General features: G+C 41.1%; 1 protein-coding gene across 46 annotated transcripts in view; it reads right to left on the reverse strand.

The window, feature by feature from the left end:
* Nucleotides 1–12229, reverse strand: part of TCF4 (transcription factor 4) — a 354790-nt gene that overhangs the window by 110849 nt on the left and 231712 nt on the right. The gene's annotated exons all lie outside the window — the stretch shown is intronic.

The raw sequence follows: 12229 nt of genomic DNA on the forward strand, positions 1-12229 counted from the left end.
GACTCCCCTTCTCATCCGGAGTCCAGGGCCCCGTGCACAGCTCCTGGAGCCGGCACTTGCAACAGCTGTACTGGCCCCAAGAAAGCAACACAACTGAATTGTAGGAGGAAGCACAATAAAAGCGTCTACAGCTCTTCCCAGGGCACTGAACTCTCACCCACGGTTTAAAAAAAAAAAAATCGCCATCAGTCTCCTCGCTGCCAAGTGACACACAAAAAGGAAGTTAACCATTGGCTGTTACTCGCATTCACTGTCTGATTCTGGTCTCCCAGCTTCCCTTCGCCCATTCTGATGCCAAGCGGACTCCAGCTTGCCCATTTCATTTCGACCACGGCAGCCAAAAAAAGCACTGCCCCACCGTGCAACGACAAGCAGTCTGTTTTGATATTAGTACCTCAGTATGTGATAGAAGAGAGTCAGATGTCCCCAAACTATGTGCCCTCCCCCGAGGGACTCCGTCCTGGCCTTCCTTGGCCAGAGGGCTGGGGAGCGTGCCACGGATCCTCGGCCTCGGCAGCACGGGGGAGGGAAGCTCAGCATCCGCAGGGCCCACGGGGATGGCGAGGACACACTCTTCTGGGGACAGGATTCGTGCCCTCCGCCCCAGCCCTCGCGTCTAACTGGAAATCTCAACTCCTGTTCTAGTCACTCCCTGCCAGCCAGCATCCAGGAGCACAAACTGAATTACATATAAGAAAAGGAGTCTTTTTTCTTATGTAATTAAATCTTAGGAGACGCTAGTAAGTAAACATCAGATTTTTTTTTTCCCATGAAAGGAAGAGGAATATTCGGAGAGAGGAAGATGGTAGTAAAATCCTCTCCCTCTGCGGCCCCCCATCCCCGTACCCCAACACATTCGGATTCCTTAGCCTAAATGCATGGAACCCGACTCTAACCTGCTTTAACCTCTCCACGGCCCTGTAATGCTCTCATTCCCTCCAGCACTAACGTAGCAGACCTTTTAGGGATTCCAACGAGGCATCATCAGGTGAGGATCTCCATTTCTGGGCATTTCAGGAATCTGAGAGTAACCCAGGCCTCTTTAATTTTTACAGGTGACTCAATTTTTGTTGTGACCAGAACTGAACATAAAGCTTTTAAAAGCTTAAATGTACACATTTATGCATTCATTACACAGTGTTAAATCTAATTTGTTCTTTTTACTGTCACAGGAAGCACATGTTTAAAGCAATCTGTTTCCTCATGTGAATGCTTTCCTGTCTGTTTAAAAAAATTGCGACACACTTTACCCTGAGTAACCAAGAGGTGATCATAAATATCCCTAAATAGCATTAAACAGATATGAAAGACATTAACACTTTCAGAATGCCAAAGTAGTATTAAAAAAAAAATTCTAACAGATGCTCCTAGGTCAAAAAGTGAAATGTGTGTTTCCTGAAAAAACACTCTCATCAGAATCATAAATGAACTGTGAGCGGAGAAGAGGTGTTGCTGAACAAACGGGGATCCTTTTGGGGAGGAACACAGCAATCCACTGCCAAAGTGTACTTGCCATAAAAAGCCAAATTGAAATGGAAGTTTGATGAAAACCAATATCCTTTGTGATCCACAAGGTGGCAATGACTACAAATGAGGTGTGGCTCCCTCGGATCTATCGAGTTTCCCAGAGAGACAGTCGGTCTCTGTGACCCCAAGCCTCTGTCCCGCTCGGGGACACCAGGAAGGGATCCAGCCACAAGGACCTTTCCTGAGGAGTCTAACGTGCGGCCTGGCTTTTCCGTCAATGAAAACTGTCTGGGAAAAGTCACTCGTTGGGGGAGGTGGAGACCATGCTCTCTTTCCCCCACTCCCTTTGGCAGATGTTTTTTTCTTTCAATGCAAGGCTTCACTCATCGCCCGTGTAAAAAAAAAAAAAAAAAAAAAAAATTTGTTCTAAGTCTCCCTTAGCTGACAAGCAAAAACAAGTTTTCGTTTATGAATTCAGCAATGGCACTGAGAAAAAAAAAATACAATGTGGCAAAGGCCAGAATCCAGCAGTTCTTGGACTTTACCTTAAAACATCTGGATAAATAGTCCTGTTTCATGTTAGCAATTTACCTAAACAGGTCTAAACAAATCCAACTCTGTTTCACGTGAGAAGTGCAACAGAGCACCACATACTCCCTCTCCCCAACCCATCTCCAGCGGCCATCAGGTGGAATAAAAACCCCAGGCCTGACCTCGTCTCACAGGGACCAGAGCCAGCCCTCCCAAGGGACCCGCTTGCGGCCAATCACAGGGGAGGACTGATGGAAGATGAAAGAACAAGCATGTATCTCCTTATCGCTCAGAGTCAGGGCTGATTCAAGCATCAACAAACTCCTGGCAGAGGGAACCATATTACGCGGTGCTCCGTCATCTAGGCCTCACGTCCCATTTCAAAAGAAGGAAGATGGGAGCGCATGCTTCCGGCACAAACTTTGTAGAGTGACAAGTCTAATGATTCAAACAGCTGGCAAGGGGGCTTGGCCTGATAGAGACACTCCTGCAGGGACGAGAAGACCTACAAAAAGTGCCTGCAGTAGTACATAATTTCAGAAAAAAGCAAGTGACCCCCATTAGATAGAATTCTTCCAACAGGTAGTTGAGGCTCTGACCTCGGCTCCTGCTCCAGGAGGCTGCGTGTCAAACTCTCTCAAGTGCCCGAAGACAGGCGGACACCTTGCTGCCGATGTTGGCACTGCTGGAGGCTCAGCAGCACCGTCACCAGGCCTGCGTGTTTCTTACGTATTTACGAAAGCTCAGCACTGCGCCGCGCACGTTATATAGATTTTGTCGTTTATTTCTTTCTTACGGTGTTATCAAGGGGTACATCTGTTTTCCCCATTTGTAAGGGAAGATTCGAGGCTATCAGGGTCATGTGCCCATGGCCCTGGGCCGGGAAGTGGCCCGGCCACTGGAGCCTGGGTGACCACCGTCCACGCTCGGGCCACCGGGCCATAGCGTCTGGGCCACAGGGACGCCCCGGCCAACGCTCAAGCCTCCCTACGGGCCCAGCCCCGGCACAGGCTGTGCACTGCAGCCAGCGCACACCTCACAGGTACTGATGGTCATTCCACAGTGCCACCGAGCTTTGGAAGACTTAATTTATTCCAGATTGGCGAGTCCTTGAGACACAAACAACAATCAGGTGGTGGAGAGCTTTCTGTTCCACCAAGTGGCCCAAAGAGCCACTGGCAGGAGAGCAAGAGCATCATGATTAAAGACAGACCAACCCTGCAGACACACTGGGTCTCAATCCCAGCTCTGCCATTTACTGGCTGTGTGACCTCGGGCACGTGTCTTCACCCCTCTGTGTTTGGTTTCTTAGGTCACGAATGAAGGGTAGGATATCCCATCCCGAAGGCTTTTGTTGGAGTTATGTGATTTATTAGATGCAAAGGGCTCAGTTCCTGGCACAGAACAAGCACTTCGGTGTGGACTCGTCACTGGTGCATCCACATCACTTCATGAGGCAGGTGCGATTTATACCTGCTTCACAGACCGTGAAACGGGTTTGTGACACAACCAGGGCCACTAAGTGAGTAAGCTGACAATCCCAGACATTTAATTAGGAAGAGCTCTTTATTTCTAGTGCAGTGTTGTTTCCATCCCACCACACCACTCCTATGACTGTATTCATTCACTGGAAATGTGTTTCAAAGAAATATGCAAGGCAGTGAATGTGGCCTCTACGGGCCAAAAAAAGATGCATGCAAGGAAGATCCTTACCCCTTCCAAGGTGGTTACCAGCAAGTAAGGGGACTCGGCATTTCCAAAATGAACCTGAAGGACAGTAAATCCCTACGTTTCACTGTGTGCATCACTTGATTTTTTTTTTTTTTTTTTTGAATGCACAACCTTCTCTGAAGGCCAGACTTCATGCTCCTCAATGTGCTAAGGTCATCTCCAGCAGTTGGGGATGTTAAGTGACACAACATTGAAAACTTCCCTAAACAGGAAGGACCTTAGCTGTGAAACTCCACAACTTAAATACAGAGTATACTGGAGAGCAAGAGATGTTCAGTGTGACTTGGAGTGTCAGAAATGCTTTCTTCTCCCTCCCACCTGGATGCTCCCAGTTTGTTATTATAGGTTCCACTTAACAGCTAGGTTGTTGGTGTAATTTATTAAAGGGAAAACAAAGTAGCACTGTGTGTAGAATAATTACTTCTTGGGATTTGAATTTCATAATTCCAACTATATTATCGGCCCATAATAAAAAAAAAAAGCTGAATTCCATTTTCTTTTGCCCAACCCTATCAATTAAGCTATAGATGATGATATGTGGCTTGTGTTGTATATACCTAAAAATAAAAATCATATCAAGGCACTCTAGGAAGAACCTACAGGTTTCGGCAATAAAATCTCACTCGTGAAGCATATGCCCTAGTATTGAATGGCAGACTCTGTACCTTTTTATGACATAACAATACTTTCAAACAGTACAATAGTCACAGAAACACATTGATTTTCTATTTAACCTAATGGCTTACAAATTTCAAACTGATTCAACAAGTCTTAATTGCCAGGCATGAGCATTCTTTTAAAACCTCAGCTTCAGTATGAGGAAAGAGTCGCCTACGACTGTGCCCTTAGACAAATTTTATTTTTTATCTCACCTGCTAGCATCTCAAGTTATTAGACTTTCCTACAATAAAGCTTGAGGTTTTACACTCCACTTATTATTGAATTATTTTGTGCTTCGAGTTTGTTTCATAATGAGGAAGCCAGAAAATATTATTGTACCCTAGGTTAATACACCTGAGCACCTGTGAAACAACTGAATTCCCCAAACAGGGTTACTTGAAAACATTAACGCTCAGAATCAGCCTCCTACTTGAAACTGCTTTCTCACGGCAGCTAATGATATAATGATATACTTTGCCAATCGGTACAATGAAAGCCATTACGATATTATTATACGTATAATCCAGGAGGCATACTTAGAATGATATAGGCTGGGGATAAGGAGGCTGCTGCAGACAGATTTTCTTGGATGGTATCAAAATAATTGCTGCAAAACAGCATTTTTCTTTTTTTTTAAGAAAAAAAAATCCCTAGATGGTGACAGCAAGTGGTAACAGTGACAGTTTGTGTATGTGTGTGAGGAATATACCACAAGGGTCATTTTTCTGAGAACACTAAGTCTTTCTAATAGGAGTCCAGGTTTCACGAAGGAAATGCCTTTTAATCACTAACCGTGGCAAAAACTACCGACACACAGCCTCACACCAAAACATTTCTTTACAGCTCGCTACCAAGGGGGCTTTACTGACAAACGCCCTTCTTCTCCTGTTCCACTGAAGACGCAAACTGCGCTTAGGGACACTGAGTACACGTACAGGTCCTCCTCGGATTCCTCTACAAGTAAACGCCTGTGAATCAAGTTTCAGCCTTAGCGTATTTAGGATTGATTAATTCCTCGGATGACAAAGTCAAACTAGAAAGAGGAGAGTGGCTGTGGCTGCACGACTTGAATAAAATTCTCAAAACACTCTTTTCAAACTCGAATTTGCACATTCTTTCGGAGTGGAAATCGGTGCTTCTCACCGAAACTTAAATCATTTTTCCCAACCCTGAAATCCTTCCAAATGCAGATTCTTCTGCACTACCTTAATTTCTCTGAAGAGGGAGTAGAAGCTCAAGCAAAGCAGGAAACTCCCAGAGCTCTGTACCTATGCAACAGCTGCAACTACCAAGAAAAAAAAAAAAAAAAAAAAAAAGGAATCATTCACATGCTGCTGTTTTGAGATAAAATAATTGAGTATTTAAAACTACAGGTTTTGCACCGCATTTTATAAAAGCTCTTATTTCCCTAAAAGGAGCACACTCCAGTACACAAATATACCCCAGGACAGTTGAGATCAAGGCTGAGAACCTCATGCTATTGCTTGGAAATGTGACTTTATGTTCAGTTTAAGAATTCAGTGCAATTTATTTAAAAAACAAAACAAAGCAAGTGTCTGTCAACAGCCAGACAGAATTAAATCTGCTTTAAGAAAGTACAACTTTGCTATTTTTGAAAAGACTCTTCATTCCTTTTAAGGCTATTGTCACATTATTCTGAGAGAGTCTTACTGAGTCCTCCACGTTCTATCTGATTTTGCTTTACGACTTTCAAGCAAGAACTTCAGATTTGTTTGAAATCAGGAAAACACACCTTATAAAGGCAGGAATTATCAGTGATCGGGGGGGAAAAATGAGAAAACTTTCCTATGTTAGAAAATAAAATGAATGGTTCAATCAATGAAATCTTGGAAGTTTGGAAAACGATACCCCACCAAATAGTAAGCCAGGCATCTGTGTAATTCCACAAACATAAAATAAATTCACAGGCCAACCACATGCTGCAAAACAAGTTTCTATGATTTCAGAACGCATGCGAGCCTCTCTTAGGTAAAGCAGCCTCACGGTTAGCTTCTCAGATTTCCTAATAATTAAACCACTCAGACAAAGTCCAAGCCTTCACATCAAAATATACTCTTCGGTGCAAGTGATAAAATGAGGTTCCAAATAACTGTTTCCTGGAATGCATTTCTCCTTTCTCAGCACATGAGGCCGGTTTTATACTGAATGCTATTGTTCCAGGTGTTAACAAAATCCTGATCAATCTTAGCAGGTGAAATATCGAGAACTTGGTTAAAAATAGAAATACACACGCGGGTGGGGGAGATATAAATCACACACACCCACCTTAGAAGAAAGAGCTTGCTTGGTACAATAATCAGACAAAGGGGGCCGGGAAGGCATTTCTATTGAGGAGGAAACTAGGTGGTTGTGTCTCATTGGAGTGTTTGACACATATATCCTTTTCATGTGTAAAGATAATCCCAGGAGAGCTCACAAATAGGCAACCCTTTCCTCTAGAGTTGACTTTTGTGTTTTTCTTCTCCCTTACATTTCTTCCCACTTTATATCTAAAGTATACACACCAGAAGTCATCCTTTAAAGGGGAGCCGGAATAGAGTTCCTAAGAGCGAGGATGAGGGAAGAGAGATTTCAGTATTCTAAAATTCCAAACAAAAATATAGAAATCTTGCAGCAAACTCCTGAGAGATTGGCATGCCTAATGGTACATATGTCGTATTTGTGTGAATCTCATATGTGTCCTCAAATATTCTTAATAGGATAAGAACCCCCAATAAAAACTTCAGATTTGGAGAATCACCTATCTTTGCGTCATAACCAGAAATTCACCAAAAAAAAAAAAAAAAAAAAAAAAAAAACCAAAAACATAACCGCCAGAGCCTCTAACTGTAATAGAGAGGGTAAGATTGGTTTTCAAAGAAAGAATGTATATGCTGAACCTCTGAAGGCTATGGTTTAGTAAATTCAGTATTAACTGCACAAAAATATATGTTCTCTGTGATGACCATTTTCTCAACGTTCACGGGGCTCCCCAGTGTCTTGTTACCTATTCTGCATAAACTGTGTGAATAATTCTTTTGTCCTATTGGGGATGATTTAATTGCACTATACTTCATCTCTTTTCTGTATATACATTTTCATAACTCGTAAGCATAATTTTTAAACGTCTGAACTTCACATTTCAATATCTGTAACTGGAGAATGGGCACACTAAGTTTAAAGTTAACTATGTGAGCTACATAACATTTTTTTAAAAGATTTTATTTGTTCATGAGAGACACAGAGAGAGAGAGGCAGAGACACAGGCAGAGGGAGAAGCAGGCTCCAGACAGGGAGCCTGATGCGGGACTCGATCCCAGGACCCGGGATCACAACCTGAGCCAAAGGCAGATGCTCAACCACTGAGCCACCCCGGTGCCCCCCAAACATTTCAATGTAAACACCTATATCTGTATTTTTTCATGAAGGATCTTCTTCTCCAGGAATGAACCTTCAGGAGGCCCCTCCTTTTATGTCTCATCACACAATTGGTTATTCTAGAGTTTGCTAAAAAAGGATGGCGTCTGGCTGGCTGACACTTGGTTCGCTTTAAAATTAATATAAATTTTACTTTGACAAAAGTATTATCATTCAAGTTAAAATTTTGCTGACATGAAATAGCATCACTGTGATTTATGATCAATTTCAAAGCAATGGGGGAAATGATGTATTTTAAGTACTGAGGTTTTCAGTCATATATAATTTCTCAGCCTCTAAGAAGGAAAAAAAATGATTACCAACTTCGCTCTTACACTGTGACTTCCTCAAGCATTTGAGAAAAAAGCCTTTTTTCTAAAAATATTTTAAAGCATGAACTCTACATCATTTTTGAAACCTTCAAAAATGGTTTTTTATATAATGGAAAAGGCATGGGACACTTAGTATCATCAACGTTATCCAACTTTTCCTGATATTACTAGTCATCTCTTCAGTAAAAGAAAGTCTCACTTAAACTTTACGATTTTATTTTCTTTAAGAATTCCTCTGTTAAGAAAATTGGTAAACCTGGTATCTCACACGCATTGAATTTTTATTTTTCAAGTCCGCCTAATGATTACGGCATCTCAAATTTTCGTGGAGTACCCAAATCTTATTTTAGAATCTTTTCTACCGTAGAGACTGTTGCTCTTAGGATCCATGTGCCCAAAATTATCTCTGATAATTTTAATACATTTAATACAAAGCTTGCCAGGTCTACGTGATTTTGAAAATGACAAGCAAAGAAAAACAACAACTGTAATTTAACATAAAAAATAGACTTTACTGAAAAGTTCAGTTTGGAAAAATCACTGGCAATAAGACAGGGCATAAACTATTTCTAAGGATAAAACTTATTTCTAGAGAAATCTGAAGTTCCGGGGAACCCAATTGGGGAAGATAGTGAGACTGTCGATTAGAAGTGAAGACAAATTTCGAAGTAAGAATGGTTGTCATTGTTCATAGTTTCTGATTAAATGTATATCAGTTCATACATTCTAATTATAAGGTGACAGAGGTTTTATGTGTTTCCTTAGCGGTGGGCACAAGAAACTTCCTGAAAGATCACGTCTTTGTGCTTTTTATGTGTGTTTGGAAAAAATATTTTAGCACAGTCCAATGTGAAAATTTTTTTGCTTTCTAGATTTTAATGCCTCCATGTAAGTTTCTAAGAATTATGGATCATTTTCCCCCAAAATGTGATTTAATGTGTCCATTTTTCTCAGGACGAGTTCACGATTCAGTATGTATGCCCATTAGGCTATTCCAAGGTCGGAAATCTGCTGGAAAGATGTTAAGTTTAAGATCTACAATTTCAGGGATCCCCGGTGGCTCAGCGGTTGAGTACCTGCCTTCAGCCAAGGGCATGATCCTGGGATCCCAGGATCGAGTCCTGCATCGGGCTCCCTGCGTGGAGCCTGCTTCTCCCTCTGCCTGTGTCTCTGCCTCTCTCTGTGTCTCTCATGAATAAATAAATAAAATATTAAAAAGAAAAAAAAGATCTACGATTTCAAAAAGAAAACCAAGATGTAGAAATCAAACAAGAAGTTCACGTGCAGATCCAAGAAACCAGACAGGTGAGGTGAATCCCGGCATCAACAGAAAACCAGGCTTCACTACTGAACTCTGATCAGAGGGTGAGTCTACAGGAACCTGGTGTGTGACTGACACAACATGGTACAGTCTGAGCAGAGAACACGAAAACGTTCTGCAGTGCTAAGCAGGGCTCTTGTGGGCAATTAGATAGTTGTCACTTCACACGCACTTTCCTTTAAAGACCCATCACCCCAGCCCTAAGTATAGGCCTCTGTGGTCCACAGGGACAGACTGCCTTCCCTCCACTGCGCCTGTGCAGAGCGACCCCTCGGGATGGTTCTCCTGCCACCCTATCACTGCCACGCTCCTGCAGTGACTGGAGGTCTCTAGACGCGGTGCACAGCACACACACAGCCCACGATCCTGCCGGGACCCAGGCATGCTGTTGGGCCAGGCTTCTGTTTCCTTCTCCCACAGATGCTGCAGTATTCTCAAAAGCAGGGCCAGGCAAGCCCCTTGCCCTCACTTCCAGTGAAGATCCAGCCTAATGGTGACAAAAGGCGGTCCAGCCTCTGTATTCCGGTAATGCCACAAATAATACCTGATTACAGATGTTACAGTTTAAATTTTCTTTGTTTTAGGGTAAGGAAGAGAAAGGGCCCATTTCGAAAAGAAAAAAAAAAGTGAGTTGACACAACAGATTGTGACAGATTTATTACTATTTATCACGGTAAATATGTATGGAAGAAAACATGTAAATGTCGTTATCTAGTCATAATCACTCCAAAAGAAACCTTTTATTAGCCCCAGTTTCTTATTATTTGTCATGAAACTACTCTCACATACCGAAGCAAGTTTTAGGAAGTACCTCTTATCGGATTTATATGCACGATTGTTTTTTGAGCTTAAAAAAGAATAATCATGGCAGAGGTCTAAAAAAAAATGAAAATATGGGTCTATTGGGGGTAAATGTGTTACAGTGACTACTGCGGACCCCCTCTTTAGATCAAATTAAAATACATAGTTTGTGCAGTGGTAATGCATATGGACCTTGTTGTAAGTAATGAGCAAATCAATACGCACAACAAAGCTAATATAAACTAAGTTAAACTGTGATTAAAACAGAGCCCCGAGAGAGAGTTTTTTCAAAGTAGTAACAATAAATAGACGGCTGGATTCTAAAATCAACCAAACTAAGTTACTCTTTTTGCTTAAGAAAGAAAAAACAAACAACAAAATGACAAGGACAAAATTTCCATTTCAATTGAATTTTCCTCCTTGTCTTTCAAAAAAACAGGCTCTATTTAACAAAAATGTTCCTTAAGGACCATTAAAACATTCAGCCAGGATAAATTCTCTAAGAAGAGTAAATCCTGAACTGGCCACCAAAAGCCAAAAATTAAATACAAACTAAATTTCCAATTCCAGATCTACTGGGAAGAGAGGAAAGTCATCTTTGTATTTCTAAACATACGACAACATACCAACAACACACAAACTGTCTAAATAGCAAAGAAAAACCTGTATCAGTGAAATTTTCTACAGTGGCCACTCAGCTCTAGGGAAATACTTGAAAATTTACAATGAATTAGGAAAAATTACTGTTGACAATGATTAAGCAGATAGATAATATCTAATGCCACACCAAAGCACTCTTTGGAAATTGTGTAGCTTTCTGAATGATTTTAGCATTGAGGGAAAAAAAAAAAACAAAGTTTACTGGACTCTGAGGCATAAATAAGGTTCTCCAGCTTTATGTTTCACATGGCTTTTATGGCACACAGCTCCTCCGTCATTTCAGAAGAGTCAAAGGTCCACTTATTGTACTTAGTACTGTCCATATTAGGTTCAGGCATGTTTAAAATGTAAACAGCTGTGAGGACTATATCATTTGAAGTTGTCATAAAAGCTATTAAAAGCTAAAGTTTCATCTACATTAAATCCACCACAAACTTCAAACTTCAAATATGCTGACAAAAACCCGAGGGGATATTAGTCAATTTCAATACAGCATAGAAATTTAAAGAATAAACCATTCAGTACATTTTCTAAGCGACTCACTGGTAGTCCAAAGTGACTACTTTATATGCCATTGGCAGTTTTATTTACACAATATTTTTCTATATTTATGGATAATTTTGTGATGCTTCTTCAACATTACCAAGTCTGTGATAATCAGCGTACAAAATTTTGCTTTTTTTTTTTCCCCGATAAAGGCTCACTCTGATACATTCACTTAATAATTTTTTGGATGAGCTGAACTGAAATCAAGTCAAATACACAGGTGTTTGGGTTAATCTAATCTTAGCACATTTGCAAAACCTATTATTCTCCTAATTTATTAAAAACGAAGTAAAGCTAATATGCAAGCATTGATTGGTGATAGATTTTCAGAAACCGAAATATCACTTTATTTTAGAGGAGAAGAACTTACAATAGGGCTCATTAGCATTCTTTTCAAATACTAGTCCCCTACAGGACACAGGATTAAATTAAACTAAATCAAAACTGTGTATCTATACCTATATCCATCTCACAGGAAGGAAGGATGAAAGGAAGAAAGAAGAGAGGAACTCATATTTTTCTTCTACGTGAGGAGGAAACCACTAGGAAAAGACAGGCTCTGAACAAAATTAAATAAAACCATCCAGGAACTCAGATTTGAAAATATACGTAGGAATTGAAAATAGGGCATGGTTTATTTGGTTGTGATCACCACCACCTTTTGCCACGGTGGGAGACTAGAGGGATCTCAGCAGCCGAGTAGAGCTCCAGGTATGAAAAACACCCAGAATGCTCTTGGTTACAGCTGGATTCTTGTGGTTGT

This window comes from Vulpes vulpes, chromosome 5 (assembly GCF_048418805.1).
Source record: "Vulpes vulpes isolate BD-2025 chromosome 5, VulVul3, whole genome shotgun sequence".
Lineage (NCBI taxonomy): Eukaryota > Metazoa > Chordata > Mammalia > Carnivora > Canidae > Vulpes > Vulpes vulpes.